Source organism: Oryctolagus cuniculus, chromosome 4 (genome assembly GCF_964237555.1).
Source record: "Oryctolagus cuniculus chromosome 4, mOryCun1.1, whole genome shotgun sequence".
In the NCBI taxonomy this organism is placed as follows: domain Eukaryota; kingdom Metazoa; phylum Chordata; class Mammalia; order Lagomorpha; family Leporidae; genus Oryctolagus; species Oryctolagus cuniculus.
The window spans coordinates 63,034,006-63,057,840 of record NC_091435.1 but is presented as its reverse complement, the minus strand read 5'-3'; the positions used below and the strand labels follow the sequence as shown (position 1 = coordinate 63,057,840).

Below are 23,835 nucleotides of genomic sequence, written 5' to 3'. Positions count from 1 at the left end.
AAAAGCAACAGTAAGGGCTGACCTCACTCAATCAAGAGAACTTAGGGGGGAAAAGGCAGCTGGAGGAAGGGTAGATCAGGGATCAAAGACAAAAAGGCAAAGTCCCAGGACCAAATAGGACAACTCCCAGTCAGGTACCAGGTGGGCGGGGACCAGTTCCAAAGGGTCTATAAAAAGAAGAAGAAAAATGCAAGGCCTTAAAGTTGATCTTGAGGGTCCACTGGTCTGAGAGTGCCTTCACTTTCTGGAAGGTCACATGGACTTATTAGTCTTAAAATTGCCTGATCGAAGGATCTGTGAGGATTTGCCTTTCAGGAATGCATCCTTTCTTTCATGTGCACAAATTCAGATCAGATCCCTAAATAGGTTATATGCTATTGACCTTTATCTTCAGGAAACTGTCATAGTAGGGGGAAAGGCAGGAACCCACAGAGAACCACTGAACAGAACTCTTAAACAAATGCCTCCAAATTTTTCCTTGAAAACGACTTAGGGAAAACCATCCTTATAGATATCATCAGTGTTTATTCTCAGAAATGTTTTAATTCTTTCCTTTACAATCAGCAGCCCTTCACTCCGGGTGCATAAAAGCACCATGTAGCTCAATTCTTACTGAAATTACAGGGTTGTTCTTGGAGAAAAGCACTGAAGTTTACATTTCTGTCCATCAGATACTGCTCTTCAGGTACCAGGAGGCTCTCCCTTCAGGTACACAATGCATTACAGCATTAAGTCAGTAGATATAAAGAACCATGATTTTGCAGTGAAAATAATAGTAATTTAGGGAAGTAAAATAAAACATCTTTTTAAGAAGGTTTGCAACCACTAATTTTCTGTCTTTCGAAGATTCTGTTCGGCGGTGATTTAGGTGGATGGTACAGGCTTTGGACTCAGGACTGGGAATGAGAGAATCGGCAATCTTGATGCCAAGGCTGTTTCCTGTAAAGACCTTACTAAGCTCTTGGAAAAGACGACTGTTGTGCTCACTGCTCTAGCTCTTCAGGTTTCTTTCTGAATACATATTAAAAGGAGCTTATTCTCCCTAACAGAGCCTTTCTGATTTGACAGAACAGTGTAAGATATATTCACTCAAGTGAGAAAAAAGGAAATTGAGGTCTGTTTGTATTTCCTTTAGGCCATAAGCTTCTTAAGCAGACACTGTCACGTTTTTCCTCCTTGGTGGACTGTAACAATAACATAATATTCTGCATCTAATTAGTCATTTCATTAATTTTATCGGAGTCCCGAGGATGGCCACTGGCCTAATTCAAAGGAACTGCCCTTGGCTTCCAGGCTTGCAGAGAAACCCTTGTCCAACGGAGGGAGAAATGCAGTTTACAAAAGATGACTATGGCCTTGCTATCTCTGCTTTGCGTTTCTCATTTCCTTCATGGTCGGTCCCACTGAGGCTCTCTCTCTATGGGGAGAGAAAGCAGGGCAAATCCAGAGAGAAGGGAGGGAACAAGTTTCCCCCATCTTGCCACTTGTGGTTTGGGGATACTGGGTGACAGCTTTATCAATGGATATTTGTTTTTTTTTTTTTTTAAATTAAATAACAATTTGAATGCACATATATACCACTGGGTCAGAAAAGGTGCTGATTGTTTAAGAACAGGTACCAAATTTATAATCTACGTAGCGGTGAATGTTCAAACCAATTTGCCCCCAGACAAGATACTTTTTAACTGGATTTTTAAGCCCTTTCCAAGAGGGCTCGTGATAAGCTTCTGTCAACACCCCAGGAAGTGCCTGCCTGTTCTGTTGTGTCTGGAGCTACCATAATTCCAAAGCTAAAAGTAGAAGCTTTCATTTTCACACCTGAGAGAGTTTGTTTTGCTGTTTTCAGAAGCCAGTTCCTGCCTTCAGTTTTCTCATAACGCTTCATTATAGAAAAGTGACCTAACAAGGAGCAAATGGTTAGCAGAAACATTTAGTCATCCTCATGTTTACTTAGTGTTATAGTCAGTGTTTAATTTTTCCATTGCAAAGTACAATTAACATTTGAGTCTATCCAGCTGTGATGAAATAGAACTGACATGAATTATTGAAAATCATTCATTTTGGTGTCATCTCACATTGTAGCGTATGGAACAATGAAGGCCGTCTCAGTTCTTGCCTCACGTAAATAAGGATTTCCATACGAACAGAGAGAGTGAGCAAAGCAAGAGTATTGAAAGTGAGAAACCTCCTGCCACAGCAGTCAGGAAAGGGATCTCCAGAGGAGGAGTTACCTGGCAAACTTTGCTAGTGCTGGGACTTTCATACACAACAATGGCTGCCTACATGCAGTCAATCAGGAGAGAAGTGGAATAACAGCTAACAACCAATCAGAGGACTGGAATAACAACCAACCAGGAGGCTGGAATAACAACTGATCAGAGGCAAGGACAAAACCAACCACCAGAAGGGTGGGGATTGGTAACTTGCCTAGCCTATTCTTATGACAGAACAAAAAACCGAAATGTTGCTATAATCAGCCAGTCAGCCTCTGGGAGGAGGCAAGCACTTTGTCCACTCTCGAAGGGACTGTGCTTGTTTTCATTCCAACAGGGACCTGACCTAATTGCTGGCCTAACTCTTCACAGTAGGAGCCTGATCCTTTCAAGTTCATCTGGGCTCCACCTCTCCAACCCAGCCCCATCCAAAACAAACCTCTTTCTGTCCTGCTGCTTTATTATGTATCGTGAAGACTCATATACCGCTCTGTATGTTTTTATCGAGACTAAATCATATACAGTAACTCTAAGTCCATTCAGCATCTAAAACAGTGTTAGGTGAATAGGGTCCTTCCATAAATAATTATTAAATCAAAACTAGAGGCAAATTTTAATTCGGGCTCAAATTGATGAATCACTGAGACCATTAAAGTTTTTGTTTGTTTTTTGCTAATAGTTGCACCAGGATTGCTTTAAGTTACTACAATCCCATTTATCTGACATTGGCATTTTTCATTCATCTATATATTTCTCAAATAGATTTTCATCCAAACCAAAATGTCTGGGCTTTGAAGGAAACTATATCATGTCCTTTTACACCTGTTGAGCAGATATTTTTCAATTCAAATGTCCAAATTTTTCCCATTTGGACCCAATGAGGTGCCTCTGCAGCTCAGAAATCTATTTGTACATAAAGACCATCTATAAAAGTCCTTTAGCTAAAAGCATACATTTCTGTGAGAAACTAGCTGCTGTCTCCACAAGATCAGAAACAAAGCAAGCATCAGCTGAGCTGGACTTCCCAGCAATGCAGTGTGACAAGAAAAGGAAATGAAAGTCTACATGTGGGAGAGAAGAGCAAACCTACCTTAGTTCACGGGTGACATAACTGTCTAGGTAGAAAATCCCAAAGAAACAATAAAAACAATCTAGTTAGCTCAAAAAACTAAATAAATAAAACAAAAAAAATGAAAAAAAGAAAGAAATGCATTTGTGGGAGGTGAAAAATGAGTGGCTACTGACTATCATTCTGGAAAAGTGTCACTTTTCATGCTGTGTTTTCAGTAGCAGATTCCTGGTTGTTAAGGCAGTAACCTTCTGGTACCATCTCGTGCCTTCTGCACTGTGCCCAGGAGGAATTGCATTCCTAGGTTTACCATCTTTGTTAAACCCCACACGCAGAGCTCCATGACCTCCTTGAGGGCAAAGAACACATCTGTTTCTTCCCTATGATTCAAGTGCCCATTGTTTCGCATGGTTTACCTTGGTTCTCACAACAACTTAACTAGGGGTCATGCTGGTACTCATTTTAGGCATGAGGCATCTTTTGAATGAACAATTTAACCCTTTGACTCAAAAATTAAAAATGTCTTTACTCATGAAGATGAATAATTTTCTTCTCCTATATACTCTGTTCTCACTCTCCCAGTCCCCATAACACTTACTGAGTTCTGTGTATCTTTCCAGGTTTTTAATGCATAAAAAGCAAGAAGTATGTATAGTCTTACCACTCCCACTTATCTAAAAAGACTCAGTATGCTACCACTCAGTTTGTGCCTTCATGGGAAGAATTTGAATCCAATTGCCAGACTTCAGAGGCTGATTTTTCCACAGCACAGATTTTTTTTTCTTAACTAGAGAGAAGCTAAAAACATATCTTAGATATTGGTCCATGTTCCGACCGAATAGTTTTTACCGTCCCTGCTATGCTAATCCTTGAGACTATAGGATTGATGATGAGCTGAAGTACACTGGTTGGCTCATATGAGATTGGCCCAGTTTTGTTGACATAAAAGTTTGTATTAGATATGGTAAAGGAAGGATAATCAAAAGAACACATCCAGGGCCGGCGCTGTGGCATGGCAGGTAAGGCTGCTGCCTGCAGTGCTGACATCCCATATGGGCACCAGTTAACTCCTGGCTGCTCCTTTTCAGATCCTGCTTTCTGCTAGGGCCTGGGAAAGTGGTGGAGGATGGCCCAAGTCCTTGGGCCCCTGCACCCCACCATGGGAGACCTGGAAGAAGCTTCAGGCTCCTGGCTTCAGATCGGCAGAGCTCTGGCTGTTGTAGCCATTTGGGGAGTGAACCAGTGTATGAAAGTCTCTCTCTCTCTCTCTCTCTCTCTCTCTCTCTCTGCCTTTGCCTCTCTGTAACTCTGCCTTTCAAATAAACAAATAAATATTAAAAACAAAAAAAGAGCAGATCCAAGATCAAGAACATTTTCTGATCACCATATCTTCTAGCCAGCTTGCATTCTAATTTTCCACTTTTCTTCATTCAACAGGATCAAATCTGTTTCCTCATATCAGTAGTAGCTTGTTGCACTGGCAGCAGGAAGCCAGGGGTGAGTATTGCAGAGTTGGTCCAGATTGTTCTGGGGAGCTGGGGTTTGGGAAGGTTCAAGAGAAAAGAACTCAACTCTTACCAACTCCTAGGGGACAGGGAGCCAAAAGGGGGCTATTTAAAATGCAAATGGGAACATAGCACTCTCTTTCTTAATATCAGTCGCTAGCTCCCCATTTCCCCTAGAGAAGTCCAAGAACCATGGCGCTACTCCCTAGGCTGCTCCCTAGCCCTTCGTTTCTTTCTGGCCTCGTGCCTCTTGGCTCCCTGATAACACTATAAACTCAGTGAGTAAAATTAAAATTACACTCTTGGCTTACAATATTCTTCCACCTCCTTTTCCCTGATTAATTCTCATTTATTTTTTAAGACTCATATTAGGCCTCAACATCTCCAGAAAGCTTTTATATGAGTTGCCCTTTCGATATGTACAGTCTGAGAATTTTCTTACCTAACTGATGCCACTTGTTACCCATGAGCTCTCCATTTTCTATGTTCTCCACCAGTCTCAACATTTAGGAAGTTTTGTTATTTGAATAGACTGGGTAGCTTATGAAATTTCTTTTATTTATTTTTTAAGCTTATAAAGTTCCTTCTCCACAGTTCTAGAGGCTAAGAAGACCAGATCAAGGCACTGACAGATTCAGTAACTGGTAATTACGGGTGCTCTTTTTGGTTCATTGATGGCCGTTGTTTTGCTGTGTCCTCCAATGGCAGAAAAGAGAGAACACTCTGGGGCGTTAACTCCATTCAGGAGGTCTCTAAGCTCATGACTTTATCACCTCCAAAGTTCCCTCCTCCCAGTACCGTTACACTGGGGATCAGCCTTCAACCTGAACTCGGGCAGGGGACAGAAACATTCAGTCTATGGCAATTGTATAGTGGTTCAGAGCATGAACTCTGGGTTAGTATTTCATCTCTGTCACCCATGGGCTTTGAGATCTTAAGCAGAGTTACCCTTTCAGCCCTTTATTTTACTCACTTGCAATAGGAAATGAATAGTAGTATTCATGTGAGTCGTTCTGATAAGTAAATGATATAGTGCAGTGAAATGTTTAACACAGAGCAAAAAGAGGGTACTTAGCTTGTTCATTTATTTTGCTTATGTTTTGTTATATTTCCTTTCCCCTCTGGAATGTAAACTCCAGAACACAGAATTTTTCTCTTCCCAGCTACATCCCCAGCGCCTAGAACAATATCTGCAATACTCAAGGAGTCCCTGGGAGGACTCTCTGTGGATATATCAATATAAGTCACAGTGCGTTAAAGTGACTGCAGGCCAGTGAATTTTCTGCAAAGGGAAATACCCCATCTTCTGAGCAAGGGCCCTGGCTTAGTTGATACTCAGCAAATACGGGTACTTTGTCCTTCCTGTTGTTAGCCACAATCTCTTGCATTTGAGAATGAATCCCTTAGGCAATATCTGCTTTAGAGTTTGGTGACAGTGACAAATATGAGTACAAATATCAGCAACTGCAATCTCTCTTTCAGACATGCACATACACAGACTTGCTATGAACAATGACAGTCACAACAATTCCAAAACAACTCACGCAAAGCAACTTCCTAGTTATCACTCCTATCTTTACAGATATTGGAATCCAAATCTTGGTAGAGTTTATATCCTCAACCAGAAATTCACGTTTTGTAGTCACTGACATCATCATATAACAAATAGGAATTTGACATTTTCAATTTGAGAAATTTATTGAGACTACTTTTTTTCTGTGGAAAAATTTTAAAGGCATCTCAAGTAAATAAAGCAATATAGGAGGGAGCCAAGAAATTGTTTTGGTTCAAGGGCTGTATTTTATAAATGAAGTTTGGTGGACAGTATTAAATTCTTCAAAGTTTGAACCTATTCTCACTTGAGCTAACTGGCACTCTCGTGTATACGGGAGAATATTGGACAGGAAATAGGATACCAGGTTTTATTACTATTCAACTTGCCCCACATGGTTGTGTGACCTTGACCAACGACTCCATTTCTCACTACAGATAGAAGGAGACTGTAGCAGGTGGCCCCAGGAAGTCTTCCTTGCTGTACCCTTTACAGCTAGGTTGCCTTAACAACATAATGGATGAACCAATCAGAGGACTACTCTGATTTGACTCCATGCAAAATACAGTAAAGGATGACAAAGAGGTAGCCTTTGCCCTTGAAAAGCATCCTATTGTGAGGCCAACGCTGTGGCAGAGTGGGTTAAGCTGCCGCCTGCGGGGCTAGCTCCCCATATGGGCGCCAGCTGGGCTGTTCCACTTCCTATCCAGCTCCTTGCTAATGTGCCTGGGAAAGCAGCAGAAGATGGACCAAGTGCTGGGGCCTCTGCACCCATGCGGGAGACCTGGAAGAAGTTCCTTGCTTTTGGCTTCCACTTGGCCCAACTGCAACTGTTGCCGCCATTTTAGGAGTGAACCAGCAAATGGAAGATCCCTCTCTCTCTCTCTCTCTCTCTCTCTCTCTCTGTAACTCTGCCTTTCAAATAAAATAAATAAAAAGAGGGGGCGGCTGGTGTACTAAGCTGTGGTGCACTAAGCTAAGCCTCTACCTGCGGCATCAGCATCCCATATGGGCACTGGTTTGTGTCCTGGCTGCCCCTGTTCTGATCCAGCTCTCTGCTAATGGCCTAGGAAAGCAGTGGAAGATGGTCCCAGTGCTTGGTCCCCTGCACCCATGTGGGAGACCCTGAAGAAGCTCCTGGCTTCGGATTGGCCCAGCTCTGGCTGTTGCAGCCATTTGGGGAGTGAACCAGTAGACGGAAGACCTCTCACCTCGTCTTTCCCTCTCTCTGTAACTCTACTTCTCAAATAAATAAATAAAATCTTTAGAAAAAAAAAAAAGACAGAAAAGCATCCTAATGATATTTAAAAAAACAGTGGGGGGTAGGTGGGACAGACTTTGAAAATGAAGCAGTTATTTGTTTTGCTGTTTAAATTTTCTTTTTCTTTTTTTTTTTTTTTTTGACAGGCAGAGTTAGACAGAAGAGAAAGAGAGACAGAGAGAAAGGTCTTCCTTGCATTAGTTCACCCCCAAATGGCCGCTATAGCTGGCACGCTGCTCTGAAGCCAGGAGCCAGGTGCTTATCCTGGTCTCCCATGGGGTGCAGGGCCCAAGGACTTGGACCATCCTCCACTGCCTTCCTGGGGCCACAGCAGAGAGCTGGCCTGGAAGAGGGGCAACCGGGACAAAATCTGGCGCCCCAACTGGCACTAGAACCCAGGGTGCCGGTGCCACAGGCCGAGGATTAGCCTAGTGAGCCGCAGCGCTGGCCTAAATTTTCTTTTAAATGCACAATTTAATTCATTTTCAATGATTGGAAACAAAAACATGAAAGAAGATGCAAACTGTGTTATTTTCACCATAAGTAAGGAGTGCAAGAGTGGTTGGTGGAGGAGGAACAATGTCACGGGGGGAGTATTGAGACTGGTTGAGAGGCACTGGTCTAGCAAAAGTGGACGTGAGCATCCTCTGGTGATGGTGAGCGTGTTCCTTAGCTTTACCCTGCTTCCAGCGTCCTCATTTCTGCTAAGAGCATAATACTCTGCCTGCTTACCTCACAGACTTTGCCAAGGTGGTTTGTTGTTGTTTTAAAGCTCATGGGAATGCTTTGAAATGGTAAAATCTACATCTACAGGTTTAATCATTCTTTTTTAAAAAAGATTTATTTTATTTATTTGAAATACAGAGTTACAGAGAGGGGTAGAGACAGAGAGAGGAGGTCTTCCATTCGCTGGTTCACTCCCCAGATGGCCGCAATGGCCAAAGCTGTACCGATCCGAAGCCAGGAGCCGGGAGCTTCTTCCAGGTCTCCCACCTAGGTACAGGGGCCCAAGGACTGGGCCATCTTCTACTGCTTTTCCAGGCCATGGCAGAGAGCTGGATTGGATGAGGAGCAGCCAGGACTAGAACTGGCACCTATGTGGCATGCAAGTGCTTCAGGCCAGGGCTTTAACCCACTGCACCACAGTGCCAGCCCCGGGTCTAATCATTTTAACATATGTATGTGTACAATAGTGTAAGGGTAAGTGATCCTACAGATGACAATGAGTCTTGTTCACAATTCATATACAAAACCCATTGTTTATTTTCTACCACTAAAATTAATGTCTGTTTCAAGTCTGGAAGTCCCATCTCAGTCCCTCCTGGGCTCTCTTTCTGCAGAGTGTTGGGGGTCCGTAGGTTCCCCACATGTGGCTAAGATAGCAGTGGGGGCCAGGTTGCCAAAGTCATCTCTCCACACTGGTGTCCACTCGCCCCCCCGGTTGCTGACCCACACAGGGGGCCAGTGACATAGCCTTTCTTTCTATCCCACTGTTCCCTCGAGGCCACACGCCTCCCCCTGCAGAGTCTGTGCCTCCTGGAAGAGGTGGGGGCTCCTGTGAGGCTATCTGAGGTCCTTCCTCCTAACCGCACTCAGAAGTCCCTCCCTGGGGCCTCCCGGGAAGAGCTCTTCAGCTGCTCTTCTTACCTGTCTTTTGGCTCTAAAGAGGGTCTCTAAGGTTAGCTTGTTACCGAGGAAAGAAGCGTGTCTTTCGCCCTGCTCACCCAATCGGGGCAATCCCTTCCCGTCTCTAGAGGCGCATCACTCCTCTTAGAATCTCTTAGAATATCCTCCTTCCCAAATATGGTGTGTTTCCTCGAAGCCCTCATTATTCCCCTGAGGGCTCCGGCTCCGTCACTCGTCACTCGCTCCAGCTCTCTCTCCCGCTCTCTGCAGTCACATCCTCCCTCGAGATAAGGAGCACAGAGCTGTCTCAGTGCCTGAAGGGACGGAGGCAGAAGCGGAAATACTGCCAGAGTTGGAAACAGCAGTTAATATTTTATAAAAGTTAATATTTTAAGTCCTGTGACTGCTACCAACAATAATAATGGATGTGTGGAAATAGAACTGTATGAGCTGAGCTTGAAACAGACCATTCAGAAAAACACACACACACACACACACACACACATGGCTCCCCTACCTCTCAACCTACCTCTGAGGCCACTAAGTTCTGGGCAGGACACTCGCACCTGTTTCCTGCTCCAACACCAGCTCCGGAGGCATCTGCTTTGGTAGCTGATGAATAAGCAGCCACCTCCTTGGCTCCACTCCTGCTTTCCTGCCCGGCCACCCCTGCTAACATGTCAGGCTGCATTTTCAATTACTGCCTTTGAAAAACATCCAGGTGGACCTATTAAATCAACAAATGTGATGAGCAGAACACAAAACAATGGCAAGTCTGTGGCCTCCCTTGGGATAATTGGCAAGCCCACGAGGTGTTGAAAATCCAAGCCTGAAAATCATTGCTTTGAAGAAAGGGAGGACAACAACTGAACCATTTCTTTCATTAAAATGCATGAAATTGAAATAATGTCCCTGTTCTCTGTGCCATCAACCTTCTGTTTTTATGCACTGAAAAGTCTAAATATTTGTTAACTTTGATTTACAGAATTTATAAAGGCTGCATTGAGCCAAACGTGGTTCTAAAATATATGTCACTTTTAAAATAGCATCATTTAATATAATTAGGAAATAATTGTTTTTATTTCAAGTTCATGAAGTACTACCTGGCTTAATAAAGCAAACAAAAATAGTGGTTTTTTTTGCACAAGGGCCTACAAACAGCAGGTTCACATTAGTTTGATCAGCCAGATACAGTTGGAACTATTTCACATAGAAAAATAGAGTTATTCACATTGGAGTAATCACCAGCTGGACTGATTTCCCAGGCCAGTGTTGTTGGTGGGAGAGAGGAGCTGTTTAGAGAGTCTGCCTTAGTCAAGTTAGTTCCAGGACTAGGACAGCAGGCCTTGCTCTGCTATGAGGTCAAAAGATCATTTTGTCCTTGGGGTTGGCATTGTAGCTCTTCAGGTTAAGGTGCTCCGCTTCCAATTCAGTTTCCTGCTAATGTGCCTGTGAAAGTAGCAGAAGATGATCTAGGTATTTGGATGCCTGCCACCTGTATGGGAGGTACAGATGGAGTCCCAGGCTCCTGGTTTTGGCCAGGTCTGTGGCCAGGCCATTTGGAGAGAGAACCAGTGGATGACAGTTCTTTCTTTCGCTCTCTCTCTCTCTTTCTCTGTAACTCAGCCTGTCAAGTAAATACAGTTTTCAAGATTAAAGAGAGAGAGAGAGATGGTTATTGTACCATCGTGGAAACATGTGAGAATCCAGCTGAAACTCTCATGGCGTGGAGGGTCACCTGGGCACCACCTTCTAAGGTAACTGAAGGAAATGTCTGGGACTGGTGGGAGCCAGCAGTGGTCTGACGCCTTTGGCCATTATCTCTCTCTCCGTGGTCTCTGTTTTATCTCCTGTGCCGGGAAACAGTTTCAGCCTGTGCTTCCCAACAGATTCTGATGTAGATGCTTTGAAACTCCCTCTTTCTGCGTGTTTCTGAATAGAAACTGCCCACAAACACAACAAGTGACTACGACCACGCTCTTTCTTTCATCCTTGTCCCCTTCATCATCCTGCTTTGTTACTCAACTAACATAACTTTGGGAGCTGTATTGGAAAAAAAGCCAACAAAGAAGCAGAATTTGAAATTTCACCATCCAGAGAAACGCATTTTCCCTAGGGAACGTAGGCCTCTACCAATTTATGCAATCATCTGCTTTTCAAAGGTCTTGAGAAAATCACATTGCATATACATTGCAATGCTTTAGGTTTGCCTCTGCTGCTTTTGTAGCCACCATTCGCAGTGTTGCCGTTCTCTTTTCAAACGACTTTTTTAAAGACAAGATCTTTAAAACCACGGAGCCACCCATGACTAGCCACAAACTTTGTACCAGGGATGCTGGATTTGTCCTTTTTACGCCTTCAAACAGAATGCTAGCCTCCTCGGGCCTTATCACCACCTGCCAGTCGCGATTAGAACACAGGAAAGGCAAATGACACAAGCAACACTGAATTAGCAGAATTAGCGTGGCTGACGCACTCCGAGCACAGCAGGTAACAGAAGCAGATGGAGACGGGGAGTGGGCTGGGGAGGCTTCTCTCGGGCTCTGACGCGCGCTGCTCACTGCTCACCCTTGCACTGGCTGCCTTGTGTTCCACACCGAATGGGGAAGTGGCCACAGCTCTAAAATTAAATTATGTGCCTTATGGTGCAATTTGCATAAAACAACTTTGTATCTTTTGCGTGTTCCATAACCTGGGGAACATCTGTATATTTATGGTTTTTTTTTAAACAAAAATAATAAACTTACAGGATAAATCCTCCTCCAGAACCTGCTGCTTTTATTAGCACATGCCTCTTTCTGTCCATAAATAAGTGCAGACATTGTAAGTGCTGATGGGCACAAAATATACCGTTGTAGGAATCTATAAAAACTTGTTTATTTTTTAAAAACTCTTACCCACTTTATTTACTTGAAAGGCAAAGAGACAGAGATAGAAATAGAGAGCTTCTATCTGCTGATACATTCCCTAAATGTCCACAACAGTGAGGGCTGGGCCAGGCTGAAGTCAGGAGCCGGGAGTTCAACTGGCTCTCCTATGAGGTTGGCACAGATCAAACTACCTGACCATCACCATTGCCTCCCAAGGTGCATATTAGTAGGAAGCTGGAACGAGGAGTGAAGTCAGGATTTGAACCCACGTCCTCCAATACGGGCTGTGGGCAGCATCCCAAGCAGTGTCTTATCCTCTGCACCAAATGCTTGCCCCAAAACCGTTTATTTAAACAGTTTCCAATCAGTGAATCTTTTAGGTGTTTTCACTCCGGGCTGTAGCGGACACCTCTATTCCTTGACCTGCCACTGGCTTCAGCCACGGCCACTTTCTCATGAAAGCATCAAGAGCTCAACTCCCTGGCTGCTGCTGACTCCCAGCTCCGGTGGGCACAGGGGCTTTTCCAGCTCTGAAGAGCTGGAGATAAAGGCGAGAGAGACAGAGAGTTATTCTCCGGCTCCAGGCAACCTGCAACCAATGGGGGACAGAACTGGTGAACTAACGCTCCAACCTCCGTGACTTCGAGAAGGAAGCCTCAGGAGGCCTTGGCGTGTTGCTCTGGGGGATGCTGTGGAGTTGAACCCTGGGAGCCCAAAACATCGGCCTCATTACATCTGCTCTCTCTGCCATTTCCTGGGATTGTGTTGGAAATAAACCACCCGTATCCAGACAAGCCCTGTTCTCTCGGGCTAGGGATTACGATAAACAAGGATGCAGAAGATACCCTTGAATGCAGATCTCTGCCATGTAGCTAATTACTTCCTTGGGGTCAGTTCCCTAGAAACGCACAGTGCTGAATCGAAGGGCGTGGACTTTTCAAAGCGAGCTCAAATGACTGCTGTCTTTAACAGAGTGCTGAACCGTAAGGGGACAGATTTGATTTTATTTTCCGTTGCCTGTTCATTCCCAGAGCTATCATGAAAGCTCTCTTCCATCAGGAGGCAAAGCACTGATACTCACTTCCTGTAGTGTTTTAAGTTACCCTCTCCAGAGGCCCCGGAAATCCCTGCCTTTTGCTTTTCTGAAATCATGATGAATGGAATAATTGGAATGCACACCCACTGTCTCTCAAATAGACATCTCGCTTTATTGCCTGGTAGTTATTAGGAACGAGTAGTAATTTTGCTGCCGAAAAGACTACTTATGGGGAAAGAAGTAAGAAATAAGAAAAACATTCACTCATAATTTAAGCCACAAGGAAATAAAACCAACCATAAGATAAAAAGTCTGTCTCTCCAACAGCTCAATCTTTCTATCACTAGTAGCATCGAAGCTCTTAATTATAGGGAATAACGTCTCCGGGTTTTATTTTTTCCACCAGCTTTGGTGGTAAGAAATGTCTGAGTAAGGGCTCAGGATGGAACGAAAGGGGCTCTGTGCCTAGGCACAGCAGTGTGATGTCACTGGAGGGCCTTGGAGAGGCAGCGCTGGTGCCAAATTTGGATAAGCCACACCTTTCCACAAGGCCATGAGTGAGCAATGTTTGCAGGTGTAATTTATGTAGACAGATATGTGATCATTTTTGAAAAATAAGCGAACTATTCATAAATCCTAGCCATTTGATGAGGACTGAGCTTTTCTGACAGCTCCTTTCGGAAAGTCTATTTTTACAGTGGTATAGAAAACCTCTCTTCTGGCAAACACTTGCAGGTTCTGCCCTCGTGGATGGTGTCCCTAAAAAGAAAAAAGAAAAAAAATAAAAAATAACAACCTTCCTTGGCTGTTTGCCACCAACATCAATTACTGCAGCAAAGGCATTCTGACTGCTATTTATTCTGTCATAATTGCTATCACCAAACTTGCATGATTACAGTGTTAGTAATTTTGTTGATTATAAATAGCACTGCTGCTATAATACACTGGCAAAGATTGGCAGCGCTCTGGAGCCAGGCTCCGTACACACAGGGGTAGTACCTTTGAGGATGACCATTTAAGCTTGTCCTGGAAAGTGCTATCGTCACATGGCCTCTCTGCAGCCACTCCTGTACAGCACAGGCTTCCTGTAGCACATCACCACCATTCTCCCTGCTTGGTGTTTCTGCGGTTTTCACAAGTGTCCTTCACGCAGTCCAGGCTGCGCTTTATATTCAAAAGATGATCCCTGGGCAGTCTATGGACCTGGTAATGTCCCACTTTCTTGAATTTGCTAGGAGCAGGAGCACTGGGTTGTGAAAGCCCCCCACAGCCATTTGTATTTCCACTTTCACAGTGATTCATCTTTCTTTTGGCAAGAGCCCTATTGTGTGAATTCTCACAGTCATGGCCCCCGTCTCTGTTCTCTTTAAAAGCTGGGATTTTGTTTTTGGAGGGAAGAGGACTAAATGTAATTAGACCTTTATTCAGAACACTCACAGATCATAGAGGGACTCGACACGTACTGGATAATTTTAGTTTTCAGAATTTATTGCCAAGTCACCTGCGTGTGGAGAATTCCCCTGCAGAATAAGGCACTTTTGCCTTCCCCAAAGCATACTTCCTTTGTGAGGAATGATGCTTTCCCTTAAAATGGTGTGTATTGAACAAAGCTGACACGTTTCCTGTTTTTCAACTGGATCAAAAAAAAAAAAAAAAAAAAAAAAACCCTTTCTTTATTGATTCAGAGCTACAAAAATGTTAAATGTGGTAGTAACATTTAGCAACAAAGGAAAGAGTAATTTTGGCAATTCTCTGGTTCATGGCCTGAGTGTATGGGTCTTGTGTGTATAAAATTCATTTGATTTACCTTCAGGGAGATTTTTTTTAATGAAACACATACATTAATATTCTGATCATTGAGACCACAGTTCAGTATTTTACAATGTCATTTTCCCCTAAGATTCAGATATGGTGACCCCATATTTTATGTTTTCTAGGATAATCAAAATTTCAAGTGTTTTGTTGTATTAGATCACTTGTCCTGATTTGAGGGTACAGAGAAGATACCATCCTGGGCATGATTGAAAAGAGAACAATTGCAAACATAATAAAAAAAATAGAATCTAAGAGAGCCTTTTCCCAACCCCTATTTCCAAATATTTATTTGTATATGTTAGGATGAGTTTTGATACAAATGAAGTCTGATTGTCCTTTATATTTATTTCAAGTTAAATTTGTGTTCTCTCATTTTTTCACCTGTCTGAGGCTATATGTAGGTACCAAATGCATGCAAATAATGAAGCATATTCTGAAATTAGCTGCCGTGTAGACCCATCATAAAGGAAATGGGAAGGTGTTGTGGTGCAGCAGGTTAAACCCACATCTCATATCAGAGTACAGTTCGAGTCCCAGATACTCCCAGCTACACCCAGCTCCCCACTAACGCTCTGGGGAAGCGGCGGATGATGGCTCAAGTACTTGAGTTCCTATCACCCACGTAGCAGACCCAGATGAGGGTCCTGGCTCCTGGCCTCAGTCTGGCCCAGACTTGGGCTCTTGCAGCCATTTGGAAAATGAATCAGTGGATGCAAGACCACTCTCTCTCCCTCTATCTCTCCCTCTCTCTCTCTCATTCTTCCTTTCAAACAAATAAATAAATCTTACAAACAAACAATGTTGAATCACTGGTATTGTAGTGTTATCTTTAAAGGATAAAGAAAACTCAACACATGGCAGAGCTTACTGGTAACCCGAATTAATCTTCTTAACAAATTCAATCTTGCTACTTTACTTGACCCTGGAGAGAAGATAGACTCTCTAAGACTTCTATTTCTGAACATTCTGAATAACAATGAACTTCAGGTTCTTGCATTAATTGTTACAAATGCTGACTGGAAAGATTCTGGTTATATTTTCTTACGACGACTTTAACTATGACAAAGCTATTTATGAAGTTCAGAAATCCGGATGAAAAGTAAATCATATCCAGTGGCTCAAGTGGTTGCTTGGGGGTTCATGTGGAAGCACACCGGGCCAAGAAGATGAATTGGCTCTAATCCTATATTTACTTTGTTTCAATTCTCACTGCTTGGCTTTGGGATGAATGACAGTAGCCCTCAGTGAATGCCAGCCATTGATTCCAGGACCCCCTTGTAGAAACCAAAACCCAAGGGTGCTCAAGTCCCTTATATACAATGGCATGATAATTGCATGTAACCTACACACTTCTCCTTTATACTTTAAATCATATCTTTTTACAATATCTAACACAATGTAAATGCTATGTAAATACTTGTAATACCGTATTGTTGAGGGAATAATAACAAGGAAAAAAGTTTAAATGTGCTCAGCACAGAGACCATTTTTTTCCATTATTTTCCTTCAGAGATTGATTGAATCTCTTGGACACGAGGGCTGACTGTGCATCACTTCAAATACTTCCAGGATACTTCAATGTCCCTGGAGAGAATGGGCAAGAAGCCTTTGGCAAAAGTCACATATTGCTTCCTTCTTGTCTTTGAATCGAAGTTTGAGGACTACTTGCTCTGAGTGGGCCCTGTCTTCAGATCTGAAGCACCACGAGGAGATTTGGTTATAAATTTAACACTTCAGAAGGCACAGCCCGCCCAGAAAGCACACAGGTCAGGCTGCGTTTTCTCTACTGGCTGGATTCAATCCCTTGGCAGCTCAGACATAACTTAAGCATGATTAAACTTTAGAACAAACTGCCAAGATGACTGTGAAATCTTCATGCTTAAAGATCCCTAAAATTAGGAGCAACAGCCACTTGGCTCAGATGGTTTATGAAGGCTAAAGTTTGGGCGGCATTAATGATTTTTGAATGCAAGTTCATGTCCTGGTGCCAGACTGCTTTGCTTCCACCATTCTTCAGCAAAATGGGAAAATGGAAGCGGTAGACGTGTTTTCCCATAAGTGAAATTGATGCCATTTTAAATAGATTTTATATCTGTATTGCAACTCCCTTTTGTTGGTAACACCATATTGTTGCTGGTAGTTGGAAACTAATTTCACATGCTTTAGCTTGGAAAAATAAAAAGTAAGCAGCCCCATATCCATCCCAATGTCTTTTTTAAAGTTTTAATGGGCCTTGAAATCCAAAATTCTGGGAACCAGTGGTCTAGAAAATCCTCATTCAACAAATGTTCTTTCAGCTGCCTGTTCTTATGTCATACAAAGGCAAAATAACTCTTTACCATAGAATAATACAAGCAATGAAATTAACTAACATTCATAGCACATGACACTATGCTAACTGATTGATATATGTAAAGTATTTTATTTATTACTTGCAACAACCCTAAGATAAAGTCATCCAACTAGGAGTAGGGAAGGTGGGATTAATACCAGGTTACCTCTAGCATAGAATCCTATAATTTACTCACTTTTTACTCTCCTAAGAAAATAAACTAGTAAAGGTATTTCCAGGGAGATGGCATGGTACCAGAAAGGTCCATTCAACTTTTAAATGCTTTGCTTTTTTCATGGAAGCAAAGCTTGAGTAGCAAGATGGCTGGGGCGTGGTGCTGCAAACAAACAAGGTGGGTGTTAGAAGCACCTGTGGAGCTTCCTGATGTGTGGAACACCTCCAATCAGTTGGCATTCAGAGTGAATCAGAGTCCACTTGTCCAGATGGCCCAATCTTCCTGGATCAAGAATCCAATCATATCCCGTTCTGTTCCACATGGTATCTGTTTTCTGCTCTCTGATTCGTGTGAGCAATTCTGCAAATGTTGAAGAACGCGGGCTGTGAACAGGAATTAGCATCTAGCTAATAGCGATGGCTAATCATAGGATAGAAAAAAAAATACTTTGCTGTTGATTGAGCCACTTTAACCTTAATGCTGAATTCAAAATCAAGGGTAGGACTACGCCAAGGTTGCTTGGAACTATGATCCTTAAGTCACTCAGCACTAAACTATGTAAGTGAAGATGTGATTGTGATGCTATTTGTCACAGGCAGAGAGAAGTGTCATCCTAGATAGTAAAATTGATTTTCTTGTTCTTTTTTTTTTACACACAAACAAGAGGATCCTGAGAGTCACTCTGGCTTGGGCACAGGAAGGGGGAGAGAATCACCTTTAAGTTAGCAGGGGAGGAGGACGGGTCCCCAGAAGATAACCAGCTGTTAACAGGCTCAGTTGGGCCCCACTTACCCACCCCCAAAGTCATATGCTGCAACTCTAACCCCCAATGTGATGCTCTTCAGAGATGGGGGCCTTTGGGAGAGAATCAGATTCATACAATGTCACGAGAGAGGGATTAAGATGCTTACAATAAAGGGAAGCGATACCCGCAAGCAGCTCTCTTTACTGTCCTTTCTCTCTCCAGCCTTTCCTTGCCTTCTCCACTCTGCCTTGTGATGACGCAGGGAGTGCCACCTTCTTTTAAACCTGGAAGAGGGCCCTCTGCAGAGCCTGGCGATGCTGGCACCTGATCACAGCCAGTCATCTCTAGAACTGCGAGAAAATAAATCTGTGTTGATGTTTTAAAAGATTTATGTATTTATTTAAAAGAGCCGCAGAAGAAAGGAAGAGAGAGAGATTTTCCCACCTGTAGTTCACTCCCCAAATGGCTACAACAGCCAAGGCTAAGCTAGTCTGGAGCTAGGAGTCAGGAACTCCATCCTGCTCTCCCACATGGGTGGCAGGGCCCAAACACCTGAGCCAGCCTCCACTGCCCTCCCAGAACATCAGCAGGAGGCTGGACTGGAAGCAAAGTAGTTGTTACTCCAAACGGCTCTCCAATACGGTATGTTAACATGACAAACACTGTCTTAACCCACTGCACCACAATGTCAGCTCCCAAATCCGTGTTGTTCAAACCACCCAGTCTAGAATTTTGTTGTGGCAACCCAAGATGGCTAGCTTAACTATCCTTTGGGCTGTGAGCAGGTAAGTCAATTGCAAAAGAAAAGAGTTGTGACTAGCACTTTGTTTCTGGTCTAAAAGAGCAAAAGCAGGTGCCGGTGCTGTAGCATAGTAGGTTAAGGATCCACCTGCAGCGCTAGCATCCCATGTGGGTACTGTTTTGACTCCCGGCTGCTCTACCTCCAATTCAGCTCTCTGCTACAGCCTGGGAAAGCAGTAGAAGCTGGCCCAAGTGCTTGGGCTCCTGCTCCTATGTGGAAGACCCAGAAGCAGCTCCTGGCTCCTGGCTTTGGCCTGGCCCGGCCCTGGCTGTTGTGGCCATTTGGGGAGCGAAACAGCAGATGGAAGACCTTTCGCTCTGTCTCTCCCTCTCTATGTCTGTAACTCTACCTCTCAAATAAATAAATAAAATCTTTTAAAAAAAGATTTAAAAAGAAGTAATTCTTCAAAGTTAAAAGAAATTTGGTATCATGACTATTAAGAGCAGATTAAGGTGACCAACTGAGCTGGCTTTTCTTGGACTATTCCATTTTTAGCACTGGAAGTCTTGCATTCTTTTTTTTTTTAAGGAAAAGGTTTTTGGGGAAACCCAGCAGGCTGGAGGGAAGGGGCAAAGAAGGAAAAAGAGAGAGAAGGAGAGTGTTAGAGAGAGAGAGAGACAGAGAGGAGAGAAGCTAGCAAGGAGAGAAGAGAGAGACGAGAGAAGAGAGAGCGAGCAGAAGAGAGCAGAAAGTAGGAGAGAAGAGAGAACCACATGTTCAGGAACAGGTCCTTTTAAAACTTTGCTGGAGGGCGGGCAAGAAAGCAGGAGCAGCGAATCCCGTTAGGATGGGGGTAGAGCTTGACAATGGGCGGTTGGGCCATGTGGCCACCTGGCTTCCAGCAATGGCGGCGGGGGCTAGAGCCTAGGATGGTGTCAGGGTGTAGATCGCACCATAGATAAAACTGTGCCATTTTCCTAACATTCATCCCTTTTGTTTTTTATAAAGCAGGAGTTGTATGGGATTACATTAGTCCCAAAAGCCCAGGAGGGGTAGTGAGACGATGATCTGTCTTTAGAGCTACTTCCTGCTGACATGGGGCGATGAGATACTCTTTGCTGGCATGGGGTGATGTCTCAAGCCACTGTCTCCTTGGTGGGGAGCTGAGTATATCCCTGTAGCAGCATTTGGTTGACCGCCTGGTTGCTGAAGGCCTTGGTTCGTTCCATTATCACCTGCTGTAAACACTTAAACAGACACTGTAGTATAAAAGTCCGGGTGAGAATAGTATCCAATGATCCTAAGAGTGGCATTAACCAGGTAATGAGAGGATTTCGTAGAGGAGAGGAAATGGTGGAGGGCGGGGGGGGGGGGCGTCTCTGGACCCTTGTGAGGATTGTTTGATAGACATGGTTTAAAGCTAATCCCAACCAAGACCAGGAGAAAGGCCACTCAACTTTTGCAGGTAGAGGGGTTGGTCTATAGAGAAATTCTGAACAATCATACAACATTAAGTGGGTGAAAGGACCATCAGTACATACAGGTTGGGAGTAGAGCCATTGATGTTAGAGACTATGATTATAAAGGAATGAGGCCCAAATGGGCTAGATAGGGTCTAGAACAAAAGATGGTCATTATTGGAGAACCTAAGAAAGGTGCTATCTAAGCCACAACTAAGTTTTTTGATTGAGAAGCAAATAGAACCTGACAGAAGGGGCTTGATAATAATCAGGTAGGTGGGGTACATCCTAAGGGAGATGTGAACCTTCTTGGGGAAGGCACCCTGTTGACTTCCATTTCCAGCTGGCCTGGGAGGAGAGCTGGCCAGGTAAAGGCAGGTGGCAACTCTAACAGGAAATTTACAGCTCTGCCTGCAGTGTTACTGACCCTACTTGGCCATCTCCTCTCAGCAGCGGTGGTCACCTTCGAAGCTGCGCTGAGTTGAAGAGCTTTTCAGCTTAGAGCCCGCAAGGTCTGTGGCTCTGACCTGAAGTCTTTCGACTCCAGGGCAGTTCCATTTCCAGTGATCCAACTCTTGGCTGGCAGAGCTGCCAGGGCTCTTCATAAGCTGGGAAGTCTTACATTCTGAGCAAATGTCAATGGCTGGCCACCCAGCAGGCAGGAGGATAAAATCACATGAAGTGGCATTGTTTGAATGAGTCCCTCACCAAGGAAGAGTTGTTCCATGTAATTGGAAGGGAGCAATGTTACTACCAAGGACCTGACTCCAAACGCAGGTACCTGGTGTGAGACTCTGATAACAGCTAAGAAAGCATCTGTCGAGTTGTGTGAGACTGCATAGAGCAAAGGTCCTCTACAAACGCGTCAGTGTGGTGGTCAGGAATTTTCCAGTCAAGCTTTCTATCCTCTGGGGGAATTCCTGCAGTGCAGATGCGGTCTCTATGAATCTGGCCTCATAAGCTGAAGGCCTATCCTGATATTTACAGAATGCAATTCTGAATAATCATCAAGATTGCATTTGTAGAGCACTCATCTCAAAGGACTTCAGTGTTCTTGGCAGTCATTGTTTAATTAATCCTCACGCTGTCTCTGTGCGACACAGAGCAGGCAGGTGTAATTATCTCTGTTTTGCAGATTCCATGACTTGGAGGTAAGCCTGGTTATAAGGTAGCTTGGAAAGAGATGTTTCACTCTGATAATGGGTTTGATTTTGTTCCCATTCTTTCCAGTAAGTTTTAGACTTGATGAGACTCCAGGGAACCCTAAATGAACATCAGAAATGATGCACTCCATGTTGACACTCCATCTCACTTTGCCTGTCACCTGGTGTATTTGGTCACCACATCAAACATTTTATGCCCAAAAGGCAAGAAACTCAGTCACTAAAGTGATCATTAGGTCAGGTCCCCAGAGGTCAGAATCAACACTTACTCTATTCCCTGCACCCAAAATAATCATACTATGCCATTTTGTAAGCTGTGGAGATGTTTACTGATTGATTAAATATGGGTTAGTTGATGAGAAGTGCCATGCCCAGGCCTCAAGAGCTGTAAATCCAACCAGGAAGAAGATAAATGAGAGAATAGAAATTTACTTCCCCTACAAAAGACAAGCAGAACGAAGTGGTGACAAGAAAACAAAACAGTAAGAATGCACCAACATTCACCATGCCCAAAGACATTTCCTGTGTACCAGTGTGTTGACTCCTCACCAGTAGGGCAAAAATTCTTTTTCCAGATAAGGAAACATACCACAGAGAAGTTGAATCATTGACTAAAGGCTTCAGAGCTAACAAATGTCAGATTTGGGATTGGAACTCAGGCATGAGGGATTCAGAGATCTTGGACTTGACCACTATATTGTAGGGAAGGCAAAAATAAAACACTGAAAGATCCGGCAATCCCACTTTGTGTATGTATCCAAAAGAGAGGAAGTTAGTGTCACAAAGAGATACATGTCCATCGCTGCATTATTCATTATAGACATTAGATTGAAATGACCTAAAAGTCCATCAATGATGAATTAAAGTTCACAGGTAAAAATGGAATCAAAAAATAAGGTTTGGGGTGAGTGTTTGACACAGTGGTTAAGATGTTGCTTGGGACTCCTGCATCCCAAATCCTCATGCCTGGTTTTGGAGTCCTGGTTCCACCTCTGATTCCAGCTTCCAGCTAACGCACACCTAGGAGGCAGCAGGTGATGGTTTGAGTACTTGGGTCCCTGCCACCTACGTGGCAGACCTAAACTGAGTTCCAGGCTCATGGCTTTGGCCTAACCCAGCCCTCGCTGTTGTGGGCATTTGCAAAGTGAACAGGTGGGCGGGAGATCTGTCTATCTATCTTTGTCTCTCTTTCAGTCTATTTGCCTTTCAAATAAATGAAAATAAGTAAATACTTTTTAAAAACTTTAAAAGATTTTTTGGTACAAAAAATTTTGAAGCCCATGACTAGTTTTGTCGTAGTACATATATTTCAGTAACTTTTTGAAGTACCCTTGAATAAACAATGGAATATTATTCAGTATCAAAAAACAAACAAACAAACAAAAAAAAAAACAAAGAAATTCTGCTATTTAAGACAACATGGATGAAGCTGGAGGACATTGTATCAAGTGACATAAGCCAGATACCAGAAAGAAAAATACTGCATAATCTCACTTGTATGTGGAATAAAAAAGCTGAACTCACAGAAGCAGAGAGTAGGGGCTGGCACTATATAGCGGGCTAAGCCTCTGCCTGTGGCGCCAGCAACTCATTCATATCCTGGCTGATCCTCTTCCAATCTAGCTCTCTGGTATGGCCTGGGACAGCAGTAGAAGATGGCCCACATGTTTGGGTCCCTGCACCTATATGGGAGATCAAGAAGAAGCTCCTGGCTCCTGTCTTTGGATTGGCCCAGCTCCGGCTGTTGTGGCCATTTGGGCAGTGAACCAGCAGATAGAAGACCTTTCTGTCTCTCATTCTCTCTGTCTGTAACTCCACCTCTCAAAAAAATAAATATTTTTTTAAAAAAGCAGCAGGGGGTCGGTGCTGTGGCATAGTGAGTAAAGCCACCTCCTGCAGTGCCAGTATCGCATATGGGCACCAGTTCAAGTCCTGCTGCTCCTCTTCTGATCCAGCTCTCCGCTATGGCCTGGGAAAGCAGTAGAAGATGGCCCAGGTCCTTGGGCCCCTGCACCCCTGCGGGAAACCCTGAAGAAGTCCCTGGTTCCTGGCTTCGGATAGGCACAGCTCCAGCCACTGTGGCCAACTGGGGAGTGAACCAGCAGATAGAATACCTCTCTCTCTCTCTCTCTCTCTCTCTCTCTCTGCCTTTCCTTCTCTCTGTGTAACTCTTTCAAGTAAATAAATCTTTAAAAAAAAAAAAAAGCAGCAGTGAGTAAAATGGAGGTTCCTGGGGGTATAGGGATATAGATGGATAAGTTCTGAAGATCC

General features: G+C 43.7%; 1 long non-coding RNA gene across 1 annotated transcript in view; it reads right to left on the bottom strand.

Moving 5' to 3' along the window:
* The window catches only part of LOC138849272 (uncharacterized), a 51,672-nt gene extending 48,059 nt beyond the window's left edge, over positions 1-3,613 (bottom strand). Inside the window, exon 1 of the long non-coding RNA XR_011387862.1 lies at positions 3,304-3,613. This is a non-coding gene — a long non-coding RNA (uncharacterized lncRNA). The remainder of the gene's footprint in view (positions 1-3,303) is intronic.
* Positions 3,614-23,835: the final 20,222 nt, after the last annotated feature.